The sequence below is a fragment of the Ovis aries genome, chromosome 1 (genome assembly GCF_016772045.2).
Source record: "Ovis aries strain OAR_USU_Benz2616 breed Rambouillet chromosome 1, ARS-UI_Ramb_v3.0, whole genome shotgun sequence".
NCBI classification, from domain to species: Eukaryota; Metazoa; Chordata; class Mammalia; order Artiodactyla; family Bovidae; genus Ovis; species Ovis aries.
The window spans coordinates 192,843,064-192,870,434 of record NC_056054.1 but is presented as its reverse complement, the minus strand read 5'-3'; the positions used below and the strand labels follow the sequence as shown (position 1 = coordinate 192,870,434).

General features: G+C 45.8%; 1 long non-coding RNA gene across 1 annotated transcript; it reads right to left on the bottom strand.

The window, feature by feature from the left end:
- Positions 1-5,680: 5,680 nt before the first annotated feature.
- Positions 5,681-24,073, bottom strand: LOC114113779 (uncharacterized). Its single transcript, XR_003588558.3, has 3 exons — positions 23,124-24,073; positions 10,403-16,316; positions 5,681-9,179 (listed from the first exon to the last, which is right to left on the bottom strand). It is a non-coding gene; the product is annotated as an uncharacterized LOC114113779 (long non-coding RNA).
- Between the last annotated feature and the right edge of the window lie 3,298 nt (positions 24,074-27,371).

Genomic DNA, 27,371 nt, shown 5'->3' with positions numbered 1-27,371 from the left:
CACTGATATATAAACTATATATCTATGTGACTGTATGTGGCTGAGAGCTGTATATTTTCACCCTGCTTATTTAACTTATATGCAGAGTACATCATGCAAAATACTGGGCGGGATGAAGCACAAGCTGGAATCAGGATTGCCAGGAGAAATATCAATAACCTCAGATATGCAGATGGTACTACCCCTTGGCAGGAAGCAAAGAGGAACTGAAGAGCCTCTCAAAAACAAAGATCATGGCATCCGGTCTCATCACTTCATGGCAAATAGATGGAGAAACCATGGAAACAGTGAGAGACTTTATTTTCGGGGGGGGGGTGGTCCAAAATCACTGCAGATGGTGACTGCAGCAATGAAATTAAAAAACACTTGCTCCTTGGAAGAAAAGCTATAACCAACCTAGCCAGTATATTATAAAGCAGAGACATTACTTTTGTGACAAAGGTCCGTCTAACCAAAGCTATGGTTTTTCTAGCAGTCATGTATGGATGTAAGAGTTGAACCATAAAGAAAGCTGAGCACCAAAGAATTAATGCTTCTGAGCTGTGGTGATGGAGAAGACTTTTGAGAGTCGCTTGGACTGCAAGGAGATTCAGCCAGTCAGTACTAAAGGAAATCAATCCTGAATATTCATTGGAAGGACTGATGCTGAAGCTCTAATACTTTGGCCACCTGATGCAAAGGGCTGACTCATTTAAAAAGACCCTAATTCTGGGGAAGACTAAAGGCAGGAGGAGAGGGGGATGACAGAAGGTGAAATGGTTGAATGGCATTACTGCCTGGATGGACATGAGTTTGAGCAAGCTCCGGGAGCTGGTGATAGACATGGAAGACTGGCATGCCTCAGTCCATGGGTTGCAAAGAGTCGGGTGTGACTGAGAGACTGAACTGAACTGATAAAGATCAAAGAAAGTCTAATCCAAGTTGAAAACCAACAACAATTTAACTGATAATAAACTTTCCCAGGGTGCTACATCTAGAAGAAATTCAGTACCAAGTGATCTTCCCAGGGGATGTTGGTGGTAAAGAACCACTTGCCAATGCAGGAGACATAAGAAACATGGGTTCAATCCCTGAGTCAGGAAGGTCCCCTGGAGATCAACCCACTCCAGTATTCTTGCCTGGAGAATCCCACAGACAGAGGAGCCTGGCAGGATACAGTCCATAGGGTCACAAATAGTTGGACGTGACTGAAGCAACTTAGCATACATCCATGCACCAAGTACAAGAACCAAATTGCTCATACATCGCAGGTGTCTCAGTTACCAATGACACTGTAGCTTAGAAGTAGCATCTACAAGTTGTTCATGCTGAGATATAAGATGCTGCTGGCAATATTTATTTACAAAACATACAAATGATATATCTCCTTTTCATTGCTCTAGCCACCCTTACTTATTACACTTAAAAGTACTTTTGTAGTGTTTTTTTGTGTGTGATTTTAGAGGTAATTCATGTTTCCAAAAAAGTGGAAAACACAAGAAAGCGCAAAGAAAAAAGTATACGATAGCCAGCAATTCCACCAGCCAGGGAGAACCATGGTTACAATTTGGTATTTCTAATATACTGTATAGAATTATAGAAGCATTATACAGAGGCATATGTCTTTTGAAACAAAATTGAGATAAAAATAAAAATTGAGAGGTAGGGAGACAAAAAGATGAAAGAGATACTCCAATTGCATCAGAGTTCATGCAAGAACTTCCAACAGACACCTTCCAACAGAGAAGTGGAAGATTTGAGCTAAACCTTGAATTCTTCAGGACTAAGTTCCAGGAGTCTGCCTCAGGGTACAGTCTGGTTGTAAATGAATGGCTCTGGCCCAGTGGTATCCATGGCCTGCCAGGTTTCACAGCAGGTCAAGGCCCCTTCTAGGATTTACTCGGCTTTGTACCTTCCCATGTGGACCTGGAGGAAGGCCATGAATACAATGCTTCTAATCCACTCTTCCTCTCCCCTCTCTTCCCCCTTAGCCAGGATTCTGGGCTCTCAGTAGATAAGTTTCTGTATAATTGATATATAATTATATGCTTCACTGTCACTACAATGACACTCTCCATTGTCACTACGGTGATTTTATATTTTGCTCCCTTGAGATAAGTTGTAAAAGAAGGAATATGGTTTCCCCTTCCTTTCACTTCATGCTTATTTATGCTAAATGTAGAAAATGGCCCCTCATTCATTCCCCACACTCTGTACCAAAGACAAATTTTCATCCAGTTGTGTTTTCTAATTACTCCACACAAGTCCCTTTGACTTTGGACCAGAACCATTCAATATTCATTCCACAAAATTTTCTTAAGCACCCACACGGGCCAGGCATCGTTCTAAGGTGTTGGGAATACCGCAATGAATGAAATCAACAAAAATCCCATCCCTCATAGAGTGATCATTCTGGTGAGGCCAGATGCCAAAGGCCTCTTGCCACACGCCAGCTCGTTCATTAATTCATTCAACAATAGTGAATGCCTATTCTAGTGGCTTTTTAATGTGCTCACTTGGCTACACTACATCACACTTGCCCTTCCTACATGTTTTCAGATCGGGTGGGTCAGGGGAGGGATTCTTATGTGAGATTTGGAGGCTGGGGGTGAGGCAGCAGTCATTTGGTCACTCACACACCTAGTTGTTTATCTGCTGGCTCACCTCATTGGCATGAAGCACTGACCAGGCCCATATCTGCCCTCCCTTCCCCTAAGTCCTCCCTTGGCCTCCCTGACTCCTGGACGGTGGTGGGCATTTACCCTTATGATGATGGGCACCTTTGTTTGACTCGTTAGCCCTGTTAGCTCTGTTAGCTCTGGTGCACTCTACTCCAGGCTCCAAAAAACCCAATTCTGACATATCTGGCATTGCATGCTATCTACTCTCCTCTACCCTGTATTTCCCCTTTAATTAACTAAGGAAATGTATTTATGTTTGGTGGTGGTGGTTTAGTCACTAAGTCGTGTCTGACTCTTGTGACCACATGGACTGTAGCCCGCCTGGCTCCTCTGCCCATAGAATCCTCCAGGCAAGAATACTGGAGTGGGTTGCCATTCCCTTCTCCAGGGGATCTTCCTGACCCAGGGATTGAACCCAGGTCTCCTGCACTGCAGGCAGATTCTTTACCGACTGAGCTACCAGGGAAATTCTTATGTTTGTTAAATTTATTTCAATTTAATTAGCTAAGTGATACACAATTATGAATGTTCTATTTTATTGACCCATTCAACAGATGTTTGTTAAGAATGTCTTATATGGTAGACACTCTGCTAGGTGCTGGGGATACACAGGGAAGACAGATGTGTTCCTTCCCTGGTGGAGCTTACAGCCCAACAGGGGAGGACAGACCAGAAATTCACATAGACAAACAAAACTAGATTTTAAAAATGAGTGGGGCTGTGTAAATAGAGAAAAGTTGACCAAGGGGATAGGAGGGTAGGACCTATTCCAGTAAGACAGATGAGGAAGGCCTTTGTAATCCAAGTGCATATTTAAATATTACAAAGTCAAAAAGATAAAAACCCATTAAGTGTTCATCCATTTGAAAAATACTCCACTGCAGTTAAATCTCTTAAGGAGAAATATGAGTAGAGATGGAAAGCTAGTGGTTTGGGAAACCCATGTTCAGGAGGAAAGAGACAGTCATACAAGATTAACTGGAAGAACAGTGGGAGAACAGTCCTATTTTCTTTTCTTTCATTTTGATTTGATGTTGAAAGGGGGAAATACATAGAAAGCAAGCCTTTCGCTCCAACAGAGATGGTTTACTAAGAATGAGTTATTGAGAGTGAGTCCAGGCAGTGCCATCAAAAACCTCTCCATTAAGACAGGAATCAGGGGACACAACTTAGCGACTAAACAAAGCAGGGGAAAGGATGGGACACAGGGTGACCCTGAGAGACTATGCAGCACGTGCTTGGCACCAACACCTGGAGCATGCGCGTGTGTGTGTGCGCGTGTGCATGTGCACTCATGTGTGCGTGTGTGTGCGCGTGTGCATGTGCGCGTGCGTGTGTGCATGCATGTGCGCTCATGTGTGCGTGTGTGCGTGTGCGTGTGCGTGCGTGCGTGCGTGTGTGTGTGTGTGGTAGGATGCACTTCTTCCTTCACAGAAAACCTGATAGACTAGCCCATTCTGGGGAAATGAGTGAGCTGATGGCTCTGCATTTTCTTTGACACTTTCCAGGAATCCAGGATGAATCCATTTAGACTGGCTATGAACATCATGTATTACCGAGTTGGAAATGCTCCCCAGTGAGAATCATTTCCCTGGTCAGGGGTTCCCAGTGACCCTGGAATAAGTCACAACTGTCCCCAGAGTGTAAGCGCCCTGAATTTAATCTTTTTGTGTCCCTTCAATGTGCTAAACAATGTGCTATGCACCCAGCAGGAGAATCAGTACTTAAGTGACGCTTTTATACAAAAGCTACCCGTATGTGCCAAGTCAGCTTGTAAAGATTGGGGCCTGAAGTGTGGACTCGGGACACAGAGACCCCAGCAGGGAGCTAGTGGTCTTCTAATGCTCGTCATGGTATTTTCAGGTCAAGGAACTGGTTTTGGATCCAGAGGAACAATGCCCCTCATGTTTGAAATTCTACAGAAGAGAGGAAGAACTCAGACAGAAAGCTAAGAAATGAACCGATGTGATGAAAAACAGATGAAAGCCCCTTTCTTCTTAAACGAGGACATTGCTTTCAAAACAAGCAAGGACACTGTGTTGGGAAATTTCAAGTTCTGCTTACTGTTTTGCTCTTAGGGCAATTTTGATAAATAAGATCCCATTGTGATTCGTTGGCTTTTCCAAATTTGATGTAAGCTCCTTTAGCTTGGTGGTGGTAGGTTGATAGGTTATAAAGAAAACAGGAAGAGAAATCTAGGCTAAAATGCTTTTTTAAGAGTTAGTGCCCTTGAGGGCACCACTTGATTCAGCTTCTACATCTTTCCATGTATCCTATTATTTCTGAACTCACTTTGCCTATATGTCCTCAAAATACCTAAAAATATACACTCCTTACTAGATGGCACTAAATTTCATTTTAAATTTTAAAAGAGGAAAAAAGTTAGTGCCTTTTATCCTGGAATCTGATATTTCTTCATGGGTCAGAATATCTAGAGTTTCTGGGGTTCATCAATGTCCAGGAAAGTAAGCGCTAAACCTTTCACAGATTTCTGCTATAAAGATTTTTACAAACATGCACTGATGGAAAGGCTCAGTTGTCACCTCTAAAGACAGTGGTGTTCCTCAGCCTTACTGTCTGGCCCTGATTAGCACAGACATAAATAGTATAGGCCTCTGGTGTGGCCTTGTCACGATTCACTCTCTTGGCTATTAATGGCCTTTACCTGACATAGAGCAAATGACCTGTCAGGGATCAAGTGAATAAAAGAAATCATACATATTCAAGCAAAAGGTGAAAAAATATAGGCACATGTAAAGTTCTAACCCAAAGTTACCCAGCCTACAGCTCTCAGCCAGAAAATGTCACCGTCTTTCCTCCCATGAGGCATTACTGTGCGGAAAACACGTAAGTATCATCATTAGAGTCTGTCCTGGGGTAGTGGGGCAATTCTGACAGAGGAACCGCAGCCCAAGACCCCACTCTTGCACAGGTGTTCCTGTGACTTGGCTTCCATCCTGGACTTGGACACCAAGGCCTGGATCACCACCCCTCCATAATTGCAGCAGGAGCTCAAGGAGTCTCAGCTCAAAGCTCAACATTTATTGCATGAAGCAGTTTGAAAATCTTTTGTTATCAAAAGTTTTCCCTTGAGCCTTGGAGAGGATTACCAAGTAATGCTTTCTTCCTGCAGCTTATTTCTTAGGAAATTACCTCCAGGCCTGCCAAAGTCACAAAGAGCTGTGGGATTTCACTCGTGTCTTTGCACATGGAACACTTGGACATTCCTCATGATTTTTTTCACTCCTGTTTACTGAAGAAAAAACAGAAGATCTGGGAAAGAGAGGCTGCCTGCCTCTGGTCTCTTGTCTGCCCTGGTGGCAAGCATCCAGGTGACAGTTCCAGGAATGAGGCTGGGGACTGTGAACAGATCCATACCTGCTGCTTCAGTTCAGTTCAGTTCAGTGGCTCAGTTGTGTCCGACTCTTTGCGACCCCATGAATACGCAGCACGCCAGGCCTCCCTGTCCATCACCAACTCCCGGAGTTCACCCAGACTCACGTCCATCGAGTCGGTGATGCCATCCAGCCATCTCATCCAATGTCGTCCCCTTCTGCTCCTGCCCCCAATCTCTCCCAGCATCAAAGTCTTTTCCAATGAGTCAACTCTTCGCATGAGGTGGCCAAAGTACTGGAGTTTCAGCCTCAGCATCAGTCTTTCCAATGAATACCCAGGAATGATCTTCTTTAGGATGGACTGGTTGGATGTCCTTGAAGTCCAAGGGACTCTCAAGAGTCTTCTCCAACACCACAGTTGAAAAGCATCAATTCTCCGGTGCTTATACCTTGTTATTTCAAGTGTGTGGCTCACTGTCAGGTGAGGGCCACACTCCTGTCCAGATGCTTTGCCTTCACCTTGTTTTGTTACCATAATTTCCTTTATTTTCTGCCTTTTTTCCATTCATATCTCATAAATCCATTCACTGTCTATCCATCCATCTATCCATCCATCATCCATCTATCATCCATCCATCCTTCTACCCATTCATCTCAAACAATGACTTCCTATGTACCAGGTTCTGTGCTATACACTGACTCTAAAGAGAAGAGAGAATGATTTCTGTCCCCCAGTCTTGCGGGAGAGGCATATGTAAATACATAATACATATTTAACATATGCAAATGACTTTAACATGTTGCAGAGGCTGAGCTGTGCATAAGACTGAGGGACTGCCTGCCTTCAAAGGAGGGGCATCACCTCCAGCTGTCACCTCCTGAGGTGGACTTCCTGTCACAGTGGTCCCTCTGATCCCACCTTCTGCTGTTCACGCCCTTGTGTGATCCCCTCCTGTTGAGTGTGCATAAGAACTTGGGGCTCACTTGATTGTACCATAAGGCAAAGGTGACAAGATGTAGGTGACTACATGTGTACAGTTACATTATTAGGTTACATAACCCTGAAGTGCCTGTCTTGCTGGAATTTCTGTCTCCCTTGCTAGCTTTCAAGAAGCAAGTGGTCACACTGGGGAACCCCATATGCCGAGGAACTGCAGAAGGGCCCTAGGAGCTAAGAACAGCCTCTGGCCAACAGCCAGCAAGACACTGAAGCTCTCGAGCATGTGGCCTCAGGAACTAGGCTCTGCAGACAACTCGAGAGAATTTTGGACGTGGACCCTTCCTCAGCAGAGCCTCCAGTGAGATTCAGCCCCAGCTGACAGCTTTTCTTTAATTGAAATTAATATACAATGTTAATAGTTAATATATAATGTGTTAATTTCTGCTGTACAGCAAAGTGACTCAGTTATACCCGCTAACACCTTGATTACAGTGTTATGAGACCCTAAGTAGCAGACTCAGATAAGCTTTGCTGGGATTCCTGACCCATAGAAGCTGAGATAAAACACTTGTGTTTTAGTTACTTATTCTTCTGGCTGCACCACGTGGCATGTGGGATCTTAGTTCCCTGACCAGGGATGGAAACTGCGCCCCCTGCAGAGGAAGCTCAGAGTCCCTGGACCACCAGGGAAGTCCCTTGTGTGTTGTTTTAAACCCCTGAGTTTGTAGTAATTTGTTATGCAACATTAGAAAACTATCACACCTCCCGCCAGCTGTCAGAATCGTCAGGTTCTAGGAAGGGGCTGACAGATGGGGGAATGTCTCCAGCTTCCATATCCATTCATTCAGCAAATATTTATTGAGCATTTATGATATATGAGGCACAGTTTTAGATACATTAGTAAACAAAAGAACATCCCTGCTCCCACCAAGCTTATACTCTAGTCAAGGAATAAAAATATTAAATGCATAAATAATTGTATGTTATTCAGTGGTGAGAACTATAGAAAGGATAGAGGGGCTGGGGATGCTAGGGAGTGGGTTGAAGTCTTTCACAGGGTTCTCAGGGTAGGCCCCACTGAAAGGGCAAAAACTTGAAAGGAAATATTACACAAGAAACTCCAGGTATCGTCTTGTGTATGACTTCAAGCACGGGTTCAAGGTCTCATCCTGCCCTGGGGGATCATGATGTCATAACTGCCCTTTTTGACCTCTTCTCCCACCTCCACCCTCCATGCCCAGGTCCACCCTGCATCCCCTCCTTCTAGCCTTCTGCTGTTCTCCAAACCCACCTACCAAGAATCCTCACTCTTCATTGTTACCCTAACAAAATACTTCTTCTCCCTCATTCAGCTCAATGGCCTCCTCCCCCAAAGCCTCCCCTGGTGCCTTCACCCCACTCTCAGCAGAAAGTCCGCTGCTCCTGCACATGCCCTCCAGCTTTGCTTATGGCTTATCCTGAGCTTCCACTTTCCACACGTGTTACAGCTGCCTTTGTCTCTTGGAGAGACTGTGGAATGCAGGGGCTGGGGCTTGTTATCACTGAGCTTCCAGGCTCCAGCATATTACGGTTGGAATTTGTTGAAGAAAAAAATTAGTTAGATGGGACTTCACTGGCAATCTATTGGTTAAGACTCTACGCTTCTAATGCAAGGGGCACAGGTTTGATCCCTGCTCAGGGAACTAAGATAACACATGCTATGCAGTGCAGCCAAGAAAATATTTTCTAAGTTAGTTGGAGATCAGTCCTCTGTGGGTTTTTTCCTTTCTCTTTAAAGTCCTTAGAGAAGGTTGATATCATTCTCTATTTGGTTTGTTACTGAGAGAGTATTTGGACAGAGTACTATTCATTTTCCAAATTCTACTTTTGAGCCAACTTCTTCCATAGCATAGCCTGACCCAGCTCACAGAATTGCACACATGTTCAAGACACAGCCTTGGACACTAAAACAGATAATTCATGCAGCCACATCTGTCTTTTCCAGAGAGGTTCAGTTCATTCAGTTGCTCAGCTGTGTCCGACTCTTTGTGACACCATGGACTGTAGCATGCCAGGCATCCCTGTCCATCACCAACTCCCAGAGTTTACTCAGACTCATGTCGGTGCTGCCATCCAACCATCTCATCTTCTTTCGTCCCCTTCTCCTCCTGCCTTCAATCTTTCCCAGCATCAGGGTCTTTTCAAATGAGTCAGTTCTTCACATCAAGTGGCCAAAGTGTTGGAGTTTCAGCTTCAGCATCAGTCCTTCCAGAGAGGAGAAAGACAGAATAACAATGACTTTTCAATGTTATTAGGAAGCAGCAAACATCTTGAGAAAGGAATGGTTTCCCTGCTTGAGTACAGAGCCCCAAATATGATGACTAAAAAGTCCAGCTGTTTAATTAATTATTGCAATTAAAAATAAAGCAAGCACTGTAGAAGCAAAAGCTCTGCAGATGGCAACTTCCTCCTAAAAAACAATGATACCACTCACCACATAAGCCAATGACGGGGGAAAGAATTTGTTTGCCTCTGATTACATCTGATTGCCATTAGTGATGACAATAAACCAGGTAGAAGGACCAAATGATACTTGTGGGAAGCATGAAAAAGAGCCTGGGAAATGCTTTCAATTGAGGATGCACCAGAGAAAAAAATATCAGCTGGGAGTCACATAGATAAAAGGCACTCTGACTTAAGTCAGTCATCACAGTGGTACAAATTAAAATAACAAAGCCATATCACTTTTTACCTGTTAGATTAGCAGATGTTAGAAAACTTGATAATGACAAGTGTTGTGAGGCGGTGGGTTAGAAGAAACCTGAGCTCCTGGTGGGATGAGGCACTTATAGCCATTCTGGAGAGAGTCGGGATTTAGTCTAATCACATTCTGGCTAAATTCTTAGCAGAAAATCTAGGCCAAATTCTTTGTGAACTTGGGTTAGGTAAATTTTCTTAAGACACAAAATCTATGTGCCATAAAGGAGAAATTATCAATTGGACTTCATACATTTAAAAAAATTACTCTTCAAAAGACACTGTTAAGAAAATAAGTAAATATTGGCAAATACATCTGATGAAGGTCTTATATGCTAAATACATAAAGAACTCTTACAATTTAGTAATAAGTACATAAGCAATAATTTAGTTATTATTATTATTAATCTTAATTAAAGAAATGGACAAAAAGAATAATAGACACTTCATCAAAAAAGTTGTATGAATGGCTAATAAGCATGTTCAACCTCATTAGTCACTCAGCTTAGTTCAGTTCGGTCACTCAGTTGTGTCCGACTCTTTGCGACTCCATGAACCACAGCACGCCAGGCCTCCCTGTCCATCACCAACTCCCAGAGTTTACCCTAACTCATGTCCATTGAGTCGGTAATGCCATCCAACCATCTCACCCTCTAGGAAAATACAAATTAAAACTGCAATGAGAGAGATATCAGCATACACCCACTAGAATGGTTAATAAAAACACTCACCACACCAAGTGTTAGTGAAGATGTGGAGCAACAGAATGTCTCAGGCATTGCTGGGGGTGGGGCAGACTCCTCATCAACAGAGACATGCTCAGAGAAACATAAAAACAGAGAAAGGAAAAAAGAATAGAAACGCTTAGCAGATGTGGCAAAGACGAATAATATTTGTTATTGTTACCTTTTGGAATGGGGCTTCCCAGGTGGTGTTAGTGGTAAAGAAGTCACCTGCCAATGCAGGGGACATAAGAGACATGGGTTTGATCCCTGGGTTGGGAAGATCCCCTGGAGGAGGGAAGGGGGGGTGGGAACCAAAGTCCCACAGCTGCAGCTCTGAGGGTGAGAGGGACCCAGCTTCTCTCTCAGTTCCTCCTCTGGGATCACAAAGGGTATGGAGGATGTTTCCTGCTCCCCCGGAGGTATTTGAAGGCTGGGGGTCTATGCCCCTTTAACCCTCTTTATTCCAAGTTAAACATTTCCTGTCCCTTTCACTTTTTTCACCCTAGATAGTTGCCGAGTCCTCCAGCATCCAACCCACCCCTCTCCCCATCCCCTGGGCTCTGATTTATCAGTGCTCTCTGGGGAGTATGGTGCCACCACGTGGCAGAACTGAGAGACTGAGCCCATGTCTAGTGGGACGGGGCGGTGGGAGACAGCATGCGGCTTTGCCTCTGTGTTTCTTCTAAGGCAAATGACTTTAATCCAGAAGCACGAGTAACACCAACCCCAAGGCTCTATCAGTTCCCTTGGGATAGCAGTCTGATCAGTCTGAGAAGTAAGAACACACACCGGGGAGCCTCTTGCATCTAAAACAGGGTGGCTTAGGCACCGGCAGGTGGGGTGACAACATGCCCTTCCCACTGTTAGGGAAGAGAAACAATTGTCCATGTAAATCTTCTCCTTGCAAAGGTTCACGACAAAAGGTGAAGATTTCTGAGGCTAGGGGAGAAATGATTAGGTTTGCACTAACCACAACCCACCCACAGAGATGTAAATCCTATTTCAAGCAGGCAAGAGGTGGAAACAAGGAGAGAGAGGTGTATCCCCCTCCAGTCCCCCCTCCCCGCCCCCGCCGGGAACTGCGCAAAAGCTGTCTTCTCTGCAAGCATAATTGCCATGTAACTTCAACTTTATAAACATCTTTTACAAATAATAACTGTGGCTGGAATGAGAGTTTTGAAAAGCAGCAATGAGCAGGTTGTAAGTCTAGGTTAAATGGTTTAAAGAGATTGAAAGTGGCTTGGGACAAGGATGGAGAACCCTGTTTCCAGGGAAGAAAGTTTCAAGGACTTGAGGGCTGCTTATCTCGCTGATGGTATGCATAGGATCACCTACTTGAACTAATCATTTCATCATCATAATTCTCACAGTAACAGATCTTAGAAGAAAATAATCAATTATAATAAAAAGAAAAAGTAGAAAATTTACCTTAGATTCTATCTCCTCCAAATTTTACTCATTTTCTGTGTTCCCCACATATAGTCTTACTCAGTTAAGATTATACAGTTAAATTGTGAAACTTTTTTTCTAGGCATAGTCCTGAGAAAGGGGTCATTTGGGAGGGTTATGCTTCAGTTCAGTTCAGTCGCTCAGTCGTGTCCGATTCTTTGTGACCCCGTGAACCGCAGCACGCCAGCCCTGTCCATCACCAACTTACGGTGATGCCATCCAACCATCTCATCCTCTGTTGTCCCCTTCTCCTCTTGCCCTCTATCTTCCCCAGGATCAGGGTCTTTTCCAATGAGTCAGCTCTTCCCATCTGGTGGCCAAAGTATTGGAGCTTCAGCTTCAGCATCAGTCCTTCCAATGAACGCCCAGGACTGATCTCCTTTAGGATGGACTGGCTGAATCTCCTTGCAGTCCAAGGGACTCTCAAGAGTCTTCTCCAACACCACAGTTCATCAATTCTTCGGTGCTCAGCTTTCTTTATAGTCCAACTCTCACATCCATACATGACCACTGGAAAAACCGTAGCCTATTTTGGTGCAATTTAGCAGAGTGGTTATGCCTGATGAGTCCTTTCTGGGATCTGTCTTGTTAAGTGATGAAACCAGAAAGCCATGAAATCCTGGGAAGTGTGAATGGTGGTGGCTGGAGTGTAGTGCATGAGGGAGCTGGCCTTGAGCAGGCTACCACTTGGGGGATACCCAGAAATGAGTGGGGCAGTGGGAGATGCTGGCGGGGTGGGCCAAGATCCTCAATCATGTGGGTGTGAGTGACAGAAAATTAAAATATGACTTATATTAATATGAACTTCTTTGTAGCCATAGGTTGGGGCCTGGGGACATTTTGGCAATAGAAGAAATCTTGCTTATATCTACCAGCAAGGAAAACACATAAAAATCTCAGGGATATTTTGTCTTATTCCCTGACAGTTAAAAGATGATTTTCAAGGTTGAGAAGAGTGTAATAACAGCCTGTTCTCACCATGACCTCCCTACTTGCACAATCCAGTTTCTCACGGGTGGTAAAACACATTGAGAAAGGCACTGTCTTGGGGGGAAAAATGTAGGTTCTGATAGAGAAACAAAGAAACATGACAACGTGTGCTCTTGGTAGAGGTAGACGCTCAGAACCGCTCGTGAAGGGTCTTTTCTTTAGGAGTTATTTAAACAGATGCCTTTTGATGATTATAGTGTTTCAAAATGTTGACTTGTTACATCCAAGGATCCTCTTTGTGTCCCAGAATAACAATTTCTCCCAAGAGAAGGAGCTTAATTCAGTTCAGCGGTGAGGTTAAGAAATGGTTGGATTGGGAGTGTATGTGCTGTGGGTTGTGTGCTAAGTTGCTTCAGTCGTGTCCGACTCTTTGCGACCCCGTGGACTGTAGCCCACCAGGCTCCTCTGTCCATGGGATTCTCCAGGCAAGAATACTGGAGTGAGTTGCCATGCCCTTCTCCAGGGGATCTTCCCAACCCAGAGCTTGAACCCGTGTCCCTTGGTTTCGTGTGTCTCCTGCATTAGCGGGTGGGTTCTTTACCACCTTGGCAGCCCTGGATTGGAAGAGTACTCCCTAAAGCACCCAACATCCGCCTTATGTCCAGGCTTGTGGGGGAGACACATCTAAGTGGATTGTCATGGTTCCTGTCCTCAGGATGCTCACACCCTAGCTATAGAAACAGCCAGTGCTCAGCAGGGCGAGTAAATTCATATTTGCATTAAACACTGGTTCTGCCATTACAGAGACCTTCATTGTGTGCCACAAGTCAGCATGACTCATAGCCCCTGAGGATGCTTGGCTTGGATGGTTTGTCAAGGGAGGATCTCTGGGTCACTTTGCAGATGGGCAGTGGATTGCACTATTCCTTGCAGTGGGAGGAGGAGGAGTTACTGTGTGCCAAGTGTGTGGACCTGCCAGGCTCCTTTGGGTTTTACGTGGAACCATCTCCTATTTGTTCTCCAGTTAAGACACAAACAGCTGCATTCCACTTGGGACACAGGAGCACTGGTGGTGCATAATCACCCCAGTTGAGCTCTGCCATACTGTCTGGATGAAGAAAAGTTTGGGGGTGCTAGAGTGGCAGGCAGCTGACCTCATTGTCCATCCCAAAGGCTCAAGTCAGAGGGCAGATGGACATTGGTTTGGCCCTGCCTCAGGGACTGACTTCCCAGGTGGTGCTAGTGGTAAGAACCTGCCTGCCAATGCAGGAGACTTAAGAGACATGGGTTCGATCCCTGGGTCAGGAAGATCCCCTGGAGAAAGGCATGGCAACCCACTCCAGTATTCTTGCCTGGAGAATCCCATGGACTGAGGAGCCTAGTGGGCTAGAGTCCATGGGGTCACACAGAGTTGGACATGACTCAGCACTTAGGGACTGAGGGACTGCTCACAGGGCCCAGAGGTATGCTTGCTTCTGTTCCTTTTCCTTTTCTTGCTGTTTTGAGGCTCTTGCCAAGTTTAAAGCTTTTTGGCCCATGCAGAGTTTTCTTTTCAGCTCTGGGTCTTTTCTGAGGAGGTGAATAGCCCTCTGGTGAGAGAAGGCAGCTGGGGCAGTGTGGGAGCGCTGCCTAAGAGTGAGCAGGAGAGGGTTCTAGTCTGGTTCCAGCAAGGTATTTAACCGCCCTGGGCCTCAGGGTTCCCATGTTGTAGAGAAGAATCAATTCTGACTCCATGTTGGAACTGTTTCTTTGGCTTGCTTTTTGTTGCTGTTGTTGTTATAATCATACATAATCAGTTCAATTCAGTCACTCAGTTGTGTCTGACTCTTTGCGACTCCATGGACTGCAGCACACCAGGCTTATCTGTCTATCACCAACTCCCGGAACTTGTTCAAACTCAGGTCCATCGAGTCGGTGATACCATCTAACCATCTCATCCTCTGTCATCCCCTTCTCCCAGCTTCAATCTTTTCCAGCATCAGGGTCTTTTCCAATGAGTTAGTTCTTCACATCAGGTGGCCAAAGTATTGGAGTTTCAGCAATATTCAGGACTGATTTCCTTTAGGATTGACTGGTTGGATCTCCTTGCAGTCCAAGGGACTCTCAAGAGTCTGCCTCAAAGGACTCTGCCCCTCTGCCTGACTGTTAAACTAAAGTGTCTTTGGTTCAGCTCATAAAGAGGTAATCCGACCCTGCCCATCTGTGAATGGCTGCAAGAAAGAAGAGATTAACACATCCCTTCCCGGAGTTGTTTTGCAAGACTAATAGCCCTTCCTACTTTACTGCCTCTCCGTTTCTACTCTGCCTTTTGACTTTAGTTCCTCATCGCTTCTCTCTCTGGTTCTATAAAACAACCTGGTATCCCAACAAGATGGTTATTTTGAGACATTAGTCTGCCATCAGCCGACTTTCTGAATAAAGTCATATCCCTTGCCTCAACACTTCATCTCTTGATTTATTGGCCTGTCGTGTGGCAAGCAGAGCAAGCTTGGACTAGGTAACACCAACTGCTCACAGAGCAAGCCCTTGTGACTTCCAGCTGAGGATGGTTGTGACCAGAAAACTAAAGATTATAGAATTGTCATTTAGAAACCGTCCTCCCCCTTTACACAGAAAACCAAGGCTCTGCGAGAAAGCCTCGGGCGAGAAGAACACAGCGGGAGAGAACCAGGGGCAAGACAGGCTGGGGGCTTTCCTGTGAGCCCTGGCCCAAGACAGCCTTCATGGGACACCTGGGCCTCCCTTACATGGTCTCCAAGTCTGCAGAGAATAACAAGCCCATTAAAAAGGGTGTGTGTAGCACTTCACAATTCGCACATAACTATCTCAGGCTCTCTCCGGACTGCGTAGGCTTTTGTTGCTCCAGAACGTTTTCGTCTCTTGTGGAGACTACTTCTATCTGTATTTGGTCTTCCCCAGCCCTGCCTCCAGGCAAGTCCTCGGATCCCAAGGCTCTGGACTCCCCACAAAGCACAGCATCCTCCCCACCCAGGAACGGCTGGGACAGGAGAAAGGACTATGAAGATGGGTCCTTTTCCTCCTACAATCACACCTCACCGCCCAACCTCGCGCTGCCTCTGCTCAGAGCTTTGAGGCTCAGTCTCCTCCTCTGAGGGCTTCCCTGGTGGCTCAGAGGTTAAAGCGTCTGCCCGCAATGCGGGGGACCTGGGTTCGATCCCTGGGTCAGGAAGATCCCCTGGAGAAGGAAATGGCAACGCACTCCAGTATTCTTGCCTGGAGAATCCCATGGATGGAGGAGCCTGGTGGGCTACAGTCCACGGGGTCGCAAAGAGTCGGACACGACTGAGCGACTTCACTTGCACTTTCACTCCTCCTCTGAGCTCTGGCCCCAGCGGCGCCTTTCCACCGGGGATGCGGGCCCGCCCTCCAACTTGCAGTTTAAGCAGAAGATGGAGCATCTCTCGGCGACTTGCTACCTGTTGGAGACTTGCTAGATGTTGGAGAATGGCGACCTCTAGTGTTGGTTCTTGGAAGGGACGGAGCGGCTTTCTGCAGTCCAGTGAGGTTCCTGGAAACAGTCCTGCGGGGGATTGAGAGGCGAAGCTTAACTGGATGGGTTAGAGAGATGGGGAGGATGGACTGAAGGGACTCTTCATTTCCAGGAAGCCCAACTGTGCCCACTTGGTCTCTGAGGCTTGCTCACGGTCCAAACACGTCTATCCCTCTTGCACTATCTTCCTCTTTCATAACACCCAAGACTCAGCCCACCCCTCACCCCGACTCACCTTGACAAAGCAAACTTACCTGCCTCTGTTACTGAACCAAACTTGGATCGGCTCGCCTCACATACAGTGAAGTCAGTCTACCGACACTGGGTTGTGGCAAAGGAAAGTTCAGTGTTTATTGCAGGGCACCAAGCAGTTAGTACTTAAAAGCCCAAACTCCTCAAAGGCTTTTAAAGAAAGGTGTTTAAAGACAGTGTGAGAGAGGGGTTGTGGGTGTGTGATCAGCTCATGGACATTCTTTTAATTGGTTGGTGGTGATGTAATTGGGAGTCAACATCATCAATCTCCTGGTTCCAGTTGGTCTGGGGTCTGCAGGCTTGTGGACAGCAGTCAATTAACTTTTTCCACCTGATGAGGGTTTCAGTCTCTGCCAAAAGCTCAAAGGACGTGTCTCAGGATATTATCTATAGCCCTTGAGGGGGAAGTTAAGGTTCTTGATTTTGCTTAATGGCCACACTATTATTTTGTCTTCCTTGGCTGTTTCCCTTTCTTTCTACATTTTCTCACTTCTCTGATTAAATTTCTTCTTTGGGACTTGGGGAAGGCCTAGGAAGATAGTTTTTCTACTGACAAGAGGCAGGCAGAGGACGTGGTGGGGATCTGTTCGGGGAAGGCCTCACAGGGTCCTGTTTAGTTACACACTGGTGCCTAAGGAAGGGGAAGGTGGGACAGGCATCAGGCAGTGTCTGGGTATGAACCAGGACGCTGGGCTGAGAGCGCCAGTCCTCAGGTGGCCGGCCTCCTTCTGTGTCTTCGTGGTCCTGCCATGACCAATCGATTCGTCTGGTCTTTGGCAGGGAGTGAGTGTGGGGAGAGTGTGAGTAGGCGAATATTGGGTGGCATGTCCTGTAAGGTAGCAAGACTGCCTGGTGACTGTGACTTTTCAGGGCTCCATGACCTTCAGCAACAGCACCTCATTCTCTGAGATGGAAAATGCACATTTTCCCCCAGTCTTCAGTAAAGTGCCACACTATTCAGATTACTACGCTATTTGGCCACCTGACGCGGAGAGCTGACTCTGGAAAAGACTCTGATGCTGGGAAAGATTGAGGGCAGGAGGAAAATGGGGCAATGGAGGACGAGATGGTTGGATGGCATCACCAACTCAATGGACATGAGTTTGAGCAAGCTCTGGGAGATGGTGAAGGACAGGGAAGCCTAGAGTGCTGCAGTCCAGGGGGTCACAAAGAGTCAGACACAACTGAGCAACTGAATAACAACAACAATTCGGATTAAAGCCCCCTTCCCCTTTCCCTTCTGAGCAGACTGCCTTGCTTAAGCCCCTCCTATAAGGAATTGTAGAGCTGCCACTGGCTATAGGAGGTGACGCCCACGGGGCTTAGAAGTCAGGCTTTAGGAAATGAAGGGTTTGGGATGCTTAGAGGGAGAAGGCTCCATTCTCGGCACTACGCCTTCTCCTTTCCCAGTCTCGCAAATACATTCAGAATCTTTTGTCGCTGTTGTTTCCTATGAATTATATAATCTTTCTTCAGTTCTATGTGACTTTAGTGAGTTTAATGAGACCCTCAAACTGCCACACCTACGAGATCAAATTGTTATTTGTATATAATTTTTGCCAAATCTGTCTCCAATTATAGGTAGGGTGACCACCCATCCCAGCTTGCCTGAAACAGTCCTGGTATACATCTTCTATCACCATGACATAATTATTCATGGTGTTCTCTTTCACTTTGTAAAGGGCCCCATTTAGATGGTGAATTACACTGTCATGCTAAACACAGATAATCTATGTAAGAAAACATTTAGGCATTAGGATTTAGAGGATGTGAGAGATAATGTTACCAGGAATTTGAGATTTAAGTAATTATTATAATCTTGGCATAATTAGCTCTATTCTTCCTGGCAGCTGTAAAGAAGGAAAATATGAAGGGTTAGGAAGTTGATTCTGTATTGTAAAATGGTGCAGATTACATCTTCTGGAGGGAAATATTTATCAGGCACTCAATTTTAGAAAGAATTTTTCACATAAATTATTATATAAGGGACACTGAGTAACATAGGAGCTATATCGTTCATGTTAGTTTTTGCAGAATTTTGTGGCCACTTTTAATATTGGTCTCGCAAATTATTGTGATTTTCCAGTTCTCTTTCTCTGTGAAAAGTGGAGAGGAAATAAAAATTATTTCAGAGGGATAAAGTGAGACGATACATATGCAAGTGCTAAATAAATTACAAGTATCAATATTACCTTGTTGAAAACCCTCCTTTTATTGATGGGGAAGCCAAGGCCCAGAGAGAGAGAAGTAATGTGGTTGCTGGTGCTGCTGCTGCTAAGTCGCCTTAGTCGTGTCCAACCCTGTGCGACCCCATAGACGATGGCAGCCCACTAAGCTCCACTGTCCTTAGGATTCTCTAGGCAAGAACACTGGAGTGGGTTGCCATTTCCTTCTCCAATGCATGAAAGTGAAAAGTTAAAGTGAAGTCGCTCAGTCATGTCCAACTCTTCACCACCCCATGGACTGCAGCCCACCAGGCTCCTCCATTCATGGGATTTTCCAGGCAAGAGTACTGGAGTAGGGTGCCATTGCCTTCTCCAGTAATGTGGTTAGTTAGTGGCAAAACAGAGGTTAACACCCCTGTTTAATTCTCAGTGCTAATACAACCTCATAGAGCTGTTCACCAAGACATTCTGAGATTCTGCCAGGCCACCAGCGCAGGCTGGAGTCAGGGGCAGGAAGACCTTGGACAGTAATGGCCCAGTTGCAGATGGTGTTTTAAGTCATCATCATAAGAGATGTTTCTAAGGTAATTTTCTTTTAGCAAAACAGAAAGCTTCTCATGGTGCTTGTTTGAGTAACTCTTGGCATCTATTTTTTGCAAATTAAGAAAAAAGTTGCTCCCAGTCTGGTTTCCAGGGGCACAACCGTTTGAGGCTAGTTTCAACAGTGGGTTTTCCAGCATTCTAGCACAACTTCCTTTTCAGCTTCTCCTTCTCCCAGCCAGTGGCTCTCCAAGTTTGGTACCAGGCCAGCCGCATCAGCATCACGCAGAAACCTGTCAGACAGGCAAATTCTCAGGCCCCACCCAAGACCCACTGAATCAGAAACTGGGAGTGATTTTGATGCACACTAAGGTTTAAGAATCACTGCTCCAGGCAGATCTTAGGGCCCTGTCTGGCTTCCAAGAGAGAAGAGAAGCACAATTATGGCAATTCTCCCCTTGCTGTTCTTCTTGCCCCCTAGGCAGGCTGTCCTTTCCAAACTCCTAATAACCATTGGTTTTGGGCATGCCCCAGAATGAAGTTGCATGGCCTGTTTGATGGTCTGCCTAGCCAGTGCCAGCTCTGAATAATAATACCTTTCAGTTCAGTTCAGTCGCTCAGTCGTGTCTGACTCTTTTCAACCCCATGAATCGCAGTATGCCAGGCCTCCCTGTCCATCACCAACTCCCGGAGTTCACTCAGACTTACGTCCATCGAGTCAGTGATGCCATCCAGCCATCTCATCCTCTGTCGTCCCCTTCTCCTCCTGCCCCCAATCCCTCCCCGCATCAGGGTCTTTTCCAACGAGTGAACTCTTCGCATGATGTGGCCAAAGTACTGGAGTTTCAGCTTTAGCATCATTCCTTCCAAAGAAATCCCAGGGCTGATCTCCTTCAGAATGGACTGGTTGGATCTCCTTGCAGTCCGAGGGACTCTCAAGAGTCTTCTCCAACACCACAGTTCAAAAGCATCAATTCTTCGGCGCTCAGCCTTCTTCACAGTCCAACTCTCACATCCATACACGACCACAGGAAAAACCATAGCCTTGACTAGATGGACCTTAGTCGGCAAATTAATGTCTCTGCTTTTGAATATGCTATCTAGGTTGGTCATAACTTTTCTGCCAAGGAGTAAGCGTCTTTTAATTTCATGGCTGCAGTCACCATCTGCAGTGATTTTGGAGCCCTCGAAAATAAAGTCTGACACTGTTTCCACTGTTTCCCATCTATTTCCCATGAAGTGATGGGACCGGATGCCATGATCTTCGTTTTCTGAACGTTGAGCTTTAAGCCAACTTTTTCACTCTCCTCTTTCACTTTCATCAAGAGGCTTTTTAGTTCCTCTTCACTTTCTGCCATAAGGGTGGTGTCATCTGCATATCTGAGGTTACTGATATTTCTCCCAGCAATCTTGATTCCAGCTTGTGTTTCTTCCAGTCCAGTGTTTCTCATGATGTACTCTGCATAGAAGTCAAATAAGCAGGGTGACAATATACAGCCTTGACGTACTCCTTTTCCTATTTGGAACCAGTAGTTGTTCCAGGTCCAGTTCTAACTGCTGCTTCCTGACCTGCATACAGATTTCTCAAGAGGCAGCCAAGCACTTAATGTACACACCGATCTGATGGCCCAAGTTCATTTTGTTTTAGAGGCAAAACACTTATCTCTTCGATCTCTGATATCTATAGCTGATGTCCAGTTGAAATAAATTAGAAAGGATCCCATTTATTTTTTTTTTTAAGGTTAATCAGGTCTCCAGGAAGTGGAAGCTATAGCAGTCTAGAATGTAGAACTCTGTAGAAACTGCAATCTCCTTTAGAAAGAGCTTTTCACATTTCCAAATGGGTCTCATCAGAAACAGTCTGTCTGAACCTGAAAGCATATTGATTCATTTTTCAAAGCATAATGAGCCTAACAGTTTTACCTGCTCACCCCATGACTGCAGCAGACCAGTTTCGAGCATATGGACTTCTCAGTGAGGAAAGACCCCTCAGCCTTCCCTGCACAGGGCTCTTCTTGACTCAGTGTAAACTGAAAAGGAAATGAGAATTTTGTGTGCACGGTTCTCACTTTGCCCTCTTCTGTGTAGTTCTTCCTGGTGGGGCTTTCTGGACTACTCAAGGCACTCTTCCCCAAGCTTTGCTTTGTATACAGCATGCTGCCAGGAGAGTGGAAACTTTTTCTACTCCTGTGGCAGAGGGAAGCTGGAGGCGGGAGGCTGGGGCTGAGTCCCTGCCCAAGTTGGAAGGAGGACACATCTCAGAGCTAACTTCTGTTCCCCATCCTGAGCAGTCAGCACAGATCCTCTGAGCTCTGGAGCAAGATGCCTTGGCCAACAGCAAGGGGGAAAGGCTGTTAAGAATAAGGGGTGTAACTGAGTGGGATCCTCTGGGAACTTCCTGGGACAGAGCTCCTGCCCTGTGTCCTCCACCTGCCTCTTGTCTGTAGAAAACTTTAGCCTCCTAGGTCTTCCCCAAGTTCCAAAGAGCAAATTTAATTGGAGAAGTGAGAAAATGCAAAAAAAAAAAAAAAGGCGGGGAGGGGATAGTCAAAGAAGACAAAATGATAATAGTTTAGCAATTAAAGTTAAGGAACTTTAGTTTCTCCTCTCGAGCTATAGACAATATCCTGAGTCATATCCTTTGACCTCTTTGGCAGATACTGAAACTCCCATGTCTACTAAAAAGATGCTCAATGTGAGAGTTGCAAGTTAAGTTTTATTTGGGGCAAAACAAGGACGGACTGCAGCCTGGGAGACAGCACCTCAGACAGCTCTGAGAAACTGTTCCAAAAAGGTAGTGGGGGAAGGCCAATACATAAGATTTTGGTGAAGGGGGAGTTCAGCACAATGAAGCACTCATTCTACAGAAGTTTTTCTGCTAATCACAAGGAGCTGATGTCACCATGAAAGGATTTAGTGCTTTTCTAGATATGAAGATATGCAAGGATTGGGATCATGAAATCAGTTCCCGAAAATATCTATCTAAAGACCTGTTCCACCAGTTTCCCTGTATCAGAGTGCCTCACTCTCTACCCTGAATTCCCCTCAGGGGGTGTTGAAGGTTGGCAACTGCAGCAGCGCAGGGTTCAATCTCCACAGAGGCTGATGGCAAACACCCTTGGCAAGCACCAATTTGTAATTGGCACCCACCAGGGAGAAGTTAACTGTATGCTGCCCACAAGCACAAAGACCCCAGATCAGCTGGACCCAGAAGTTTGATGACACTGAAATTGACCCCTGATTACCTCACCATCAACCAATCAGAAGGATATCCACGAGCTGATCAAGCGTCTCCCAACCCCTCTCCCTCACCGTTTTTCAAGACCTTTCCCTGAAAGTCATCGAGGAGTTCAGGTGTTTCAAGGAGGAGCTGCCTGGACTCCTTGCATGGTGCACTGCAGTGAATGCTGCACTTTCCTCCGCCACAAGCAGGTATCAGCAGATGGGCTTCACCGTGCACAGGGGAGCCGACCCAAGTTTGGTTGGGTAATGGGGACAGGAACAGATGGAGACAAGTAAACAGCATCAAGAGAGAAGTATCTTTCCTCCAGAATGATGGTTCTCAGCCTTGAGTTGACATTAGAATCACCCTGGGAAGCTTTTAGCATTTCTACCAACCAGGTCATACCCTGGATCAATCAAATCAGAAACTCTGGGAGTGGTAACCAGGCAACAGCAATTTTTTTTTAAAAGCTCCCTGGGTGGTTCTGAAACTGTTGGGTATCTTTCCAGGGGCTCTGAAGAGCTCTGGTACTAAAGTCCTTTATGTCTCAGCATAGAAAAGAGTTCAGTGAGAGACAAATGATAGAAGTGATTTATTAAAATAGGACACTTGTGAGGCTTTCGAGTGGGTGGGCGGTGCTGCACCACAAGAACTTACTGGGCTACAGTTTTATAATTGAAGGAAAAGTGCAGAGGGGGTGAAGGACTTCTTTGTCTTTCTTGAGAAGACACCATGCTTCCATCATCAGCTCCTCCTCCAGGTTGAGCAGGAGAGTTTTCTTGTCCCTACGTGGTCAAGCGAGGTCCACAAATTATTATTTTTTAATGTGTGCAGAGAACGTGTCCTTAGGATCATTAACTCACTTACTCGCTGGGCCGCTGCAGGTCCCAGGCCACCATTGTTTTATTACTTGGGGCATGTCTCATGCTTCTAATATAGGTTTGCTGCTAAGCAAGCCTGCTTGGTTTTGTGGTTAAGCAAACCTGCTTTTTTGAGTAATCATTAACTTACAAGGATCGCCCGTATTTTTTCTACTTGTAATTCTCTAGCGGGGTTAACTACACAATCACCTACTTTGTCCCTTTACTCAGTGGCTATCAGTTCCAATATGTAGCCAGGCTTGAGAACCATCTTTCTAGCATCCACTCCCTCCAGTAACCACTGCTTTCCTGCCTTACCTCAGGTCAGGGCCCCTTCTCATTCATCTTGTTTGTATTTCTTCATTCTCCTGGCTTTGAAGACTATGATGTAGAATCATACTTTTAATCTGAATTTATTTTGCTTGGACCCCTTATTTCCCTTTGGATCTTATATCTTTATTAATGGGCTTCCCTAGGAGTTCAGCTGGTAAAGAATCCACCTGCAGGATGAAACTGGAGCCAATTATACAGAGTGAAGTAAGCCAGAAAGAAAAACATCAATACAGTATACTAACGCATATATATGGAATTTAGAAAGATGGTAACGATAACCCTGTATGCGAGACAGCAAAAGAGACACAGATGTATAGAACAGTCTTTTGGACTCTGTGGGGGAGGGAGAGGGTGGGATGATTTGGGAGAATGGCACTGAAACATGTATAATATCATATAAGAAACGAATCGCCAGTCCAGGTTCGATGCAGGGTGCAGGATGCAGGTGCACTGGGACGACCCGGAGGGATGGTGTGCGGGGGGGGGGGGGGGGGGGAGGGGGGGGGGGGGTTCAGGATGGGGAATACATGTACACCCGTGGCGGATTCACGTTGATGTGCGGCAAGACCAATACAATATTGTAAAGGTAAAATAAATAAATAAATAAATAAATAAAATAAAAAATAAAACATTCCTTTTGACAAGAAAAAAAAAGAATCCACCTGCAATGCAGGAGACCCTGGTTCAATGCCTGGGTCAGGAAGTTCCCCTGGAGAAGGGATAAGCTACCTACTCCAGTGTTCTTGGGCATCCCTGGTGGCTCAGATGATAAAGAATCTGCCTGCAATGTGGGAGACCTGGGTTCGATCCCTGGGTTGGGAAGATCCCTTGGAGGAGGGCATGGCAACCCACTCCAGTATTCTTGCCTAGAGAATCCCTATGGACAGAGGATCCTGGCAGGCTGCAGCTCATGGGCTGCAAAGAGTCAGTTGCGACTGAGAGACTAAGCACAGCACATCTTTATTAAGCAGTTGGAGTCCCAGAGGAAATTATTGGGATGATTCAGAAATGAGATATAACGATAGACTTCTCACTGGACTTTGAACTTCTGGTCACTTCCCATTGACTGTGATGAACAAATGAGCCTCTCCATGAGACAGTGCTCCGTGGTAATAGGTTACAGAAAAATAGGGTCTCAACAATAGGATAGACTCAATGTTTTACTGGACAAATATAGTGATACTTTCAAAGGTATACCGCTAGAGACTCTTCCTAACAACCATGTTAAAGTTTGCCAACTTATGACCGAAAGATCTTCCTCCCTCTCCCCTGCCAGTCACGGCGGCGTCTTTTCTCCTTTACAGGTTCCCTCGTCCACTTACTGACTATAAAGCCGTTCGTGGAAGAGTTCTTGAACTTGTATGCAAAATAAAGTCTGTGATTTTGGAATCTTAAGGTACCTAGGTGTGGTGGTCACCAGTTTTTGCCTAATAAACACTCCCCTCCTTTCTTACAATGTAGCTCTTATACTAAAGGCTTTTTAAAATTCTGGAACAGGTTCCCTTACTCCCTCCGCTAACCCCTCATCCTCCCCAATACACTGACTCACCATACTTTGGCAGGATCTGGAGCATCATGGACCATGAGAAAAGGAGAAACACAGTACAGGTTGTGAACCAAAAAAGCATATGGTACTCTCTCCCCTTCTCCTTTACTCCCCTCTGCTGCCTGGGGCTAAGTACCATCCCCAGCTGCTTTCAATGAAAAAATGCTCCGTCATTACAGGGAGGGACTAAATTGTGAAATTGCTAAATGCCTATTCAACCTTTATGTCACCCTTCCTAATGTTTTATATATGTCTACAAAAGTTGGGTTTTCTGCTTTCACCCCCAGGCTAGACAGATCTGCTCTGGACACTCACCAGTCCAAGGGCCAGGAAGAAATCTTCTCTTCTCAGAACAGGTAAATTCATGAAGATGGTGGCCTCAGCCTAGTTTCCCCAGAAAACAGAGCCTGAGGCCAAGCTTGCAGGCTAAATCTCTACTGCAGAAAGGGGCTGAGTTCCAAGGAAGTAAGAGTAAAGGGGAAAAGGAAGTGAGGAGGCCAGGCGCTACAAGGTAGCTCCTTACTAAACAGGCCTCAGCTTCTTAAGCAAGCACAACTGGTTGCTTAGGGAAGAGTGCTTGATCCAAGAGGCTGGGATGTAAGTGCCCCCAAGTAACTAAGCAAGAGCTGACTTGGCAGACACTTTCTCAAGATGGCAGATTTAACATCCTGGCAAGGACCCCAGGCCATGAGGTGAACTCTACAGTGATTCCTAGAAGCCTGGAGACAGCGATAGCCAACGTTGAGTGCTGGAGTGGACATGCCTGACACCCTGGCAGTGAGGGAATAAACAGATTGAGGAAAGTGGGCACCTGGAATTGATATATAACACGAGGCCAGAAGTTCCACAGGGGAAGTATGTCGCACAGGGGTTTCTGCTGGAGGAGGAAGGTGGAGGGAAATGAAATTTTTATCTAATTTGACTAGTAATTTTTATTTTCTAAATTTTCTAGAATAAGCTCTCAGTATTAAAGTGAGCAAGTCATCAAGAGTTCCTCTCAGGGGCTTCCTGGGAGGAACTGGAGGCTTCCTGGGAGCCACCTCAGTCTGGTGGCTCTGTGGTAAAGAATTCACCTGCCAAGGCAGGAGACACAGGTTCAATCCCAGATCCAGGAAGATTCCACATGCCGTGGAGCAACTAAGCCTGTGCACCACAAGCACTGAGCCTCTGCTCTAGAACCCGGGAGCTGCACCGACTAAAACCCAAGCACCCCAGAGCCCATGCTCCACCACAAGAGAAGCCACCACAATAAGAAGCTGGCACATCACAGCTAGAGAGTAGCTCCTGCTCACCACAACTAGAGAAAAGCCTGAGCAGCAACGAAGACCCAGCACAGCCAAAAACTTTACAATACCTAAATTAATTAAATGTAAAAGAAATTCCTCCCTTGGTGAGTTTTCCCAGATGCACAGGGCAGCTTCCGCAAGAGGATGGCCCGCCTTTAGGAAATGAGTGCTCCAAAATGCAAAGGAACAGTCAGCTCTCCACAGAGGATGTGTGATGTGGCGGGAGAGGGGACAGGCTGGACAGACGTGAGACAGGTCAGTCCAGCAAATGACTGCAAAGCATCACCTAGGTGCCTGTCGTACAGAGGCAATCTGTACTTCTGAAGTCCAGGAGCTCCCAGATCAGTAATCAAGACCTTGCCATGGAGGATGTCATGCCTCAGTAGAGATCATCTTTTTGGGCCTCTCTCAGAATTAGGGGGTTGATACCGCTGGGAAGGGCTGACTTTGAGTTGCTTTGCAGGTAACAGAGAGTCCCTCTGATCCACTGGCCACACGGTGAGACTAGGTAACATTGGGGCCTGAGCTTGTCCCAAAACCTGCAGCTGCTTGTGCATGAACCAGCAGCGAGAGGAGCTGCTGACTCACTGCTGCCCAGATGGCAGCCTTCTAAGGAAATCCATGAAGGAAGCACCGTGTGACATGTTTTCTCTAGGGTTTCTCTAAGGGTTCTGCCACCTTGAAAATGAAGAAGGAGAAAGAACTGGCAGCAAATGGCTGAACAAAATTCCACCAAACTGGAGAGGAGATTCTTAGTTGTGTTGCCCCAGTGCCCACGTACTCCCTGCACACCTAATGGATTCTTGGTTGTTATTGGATTCATCTCAGAAATGTTCACAGAGTATCTTTTTGTTATTGTTTTAATTATGAAAATACTAAA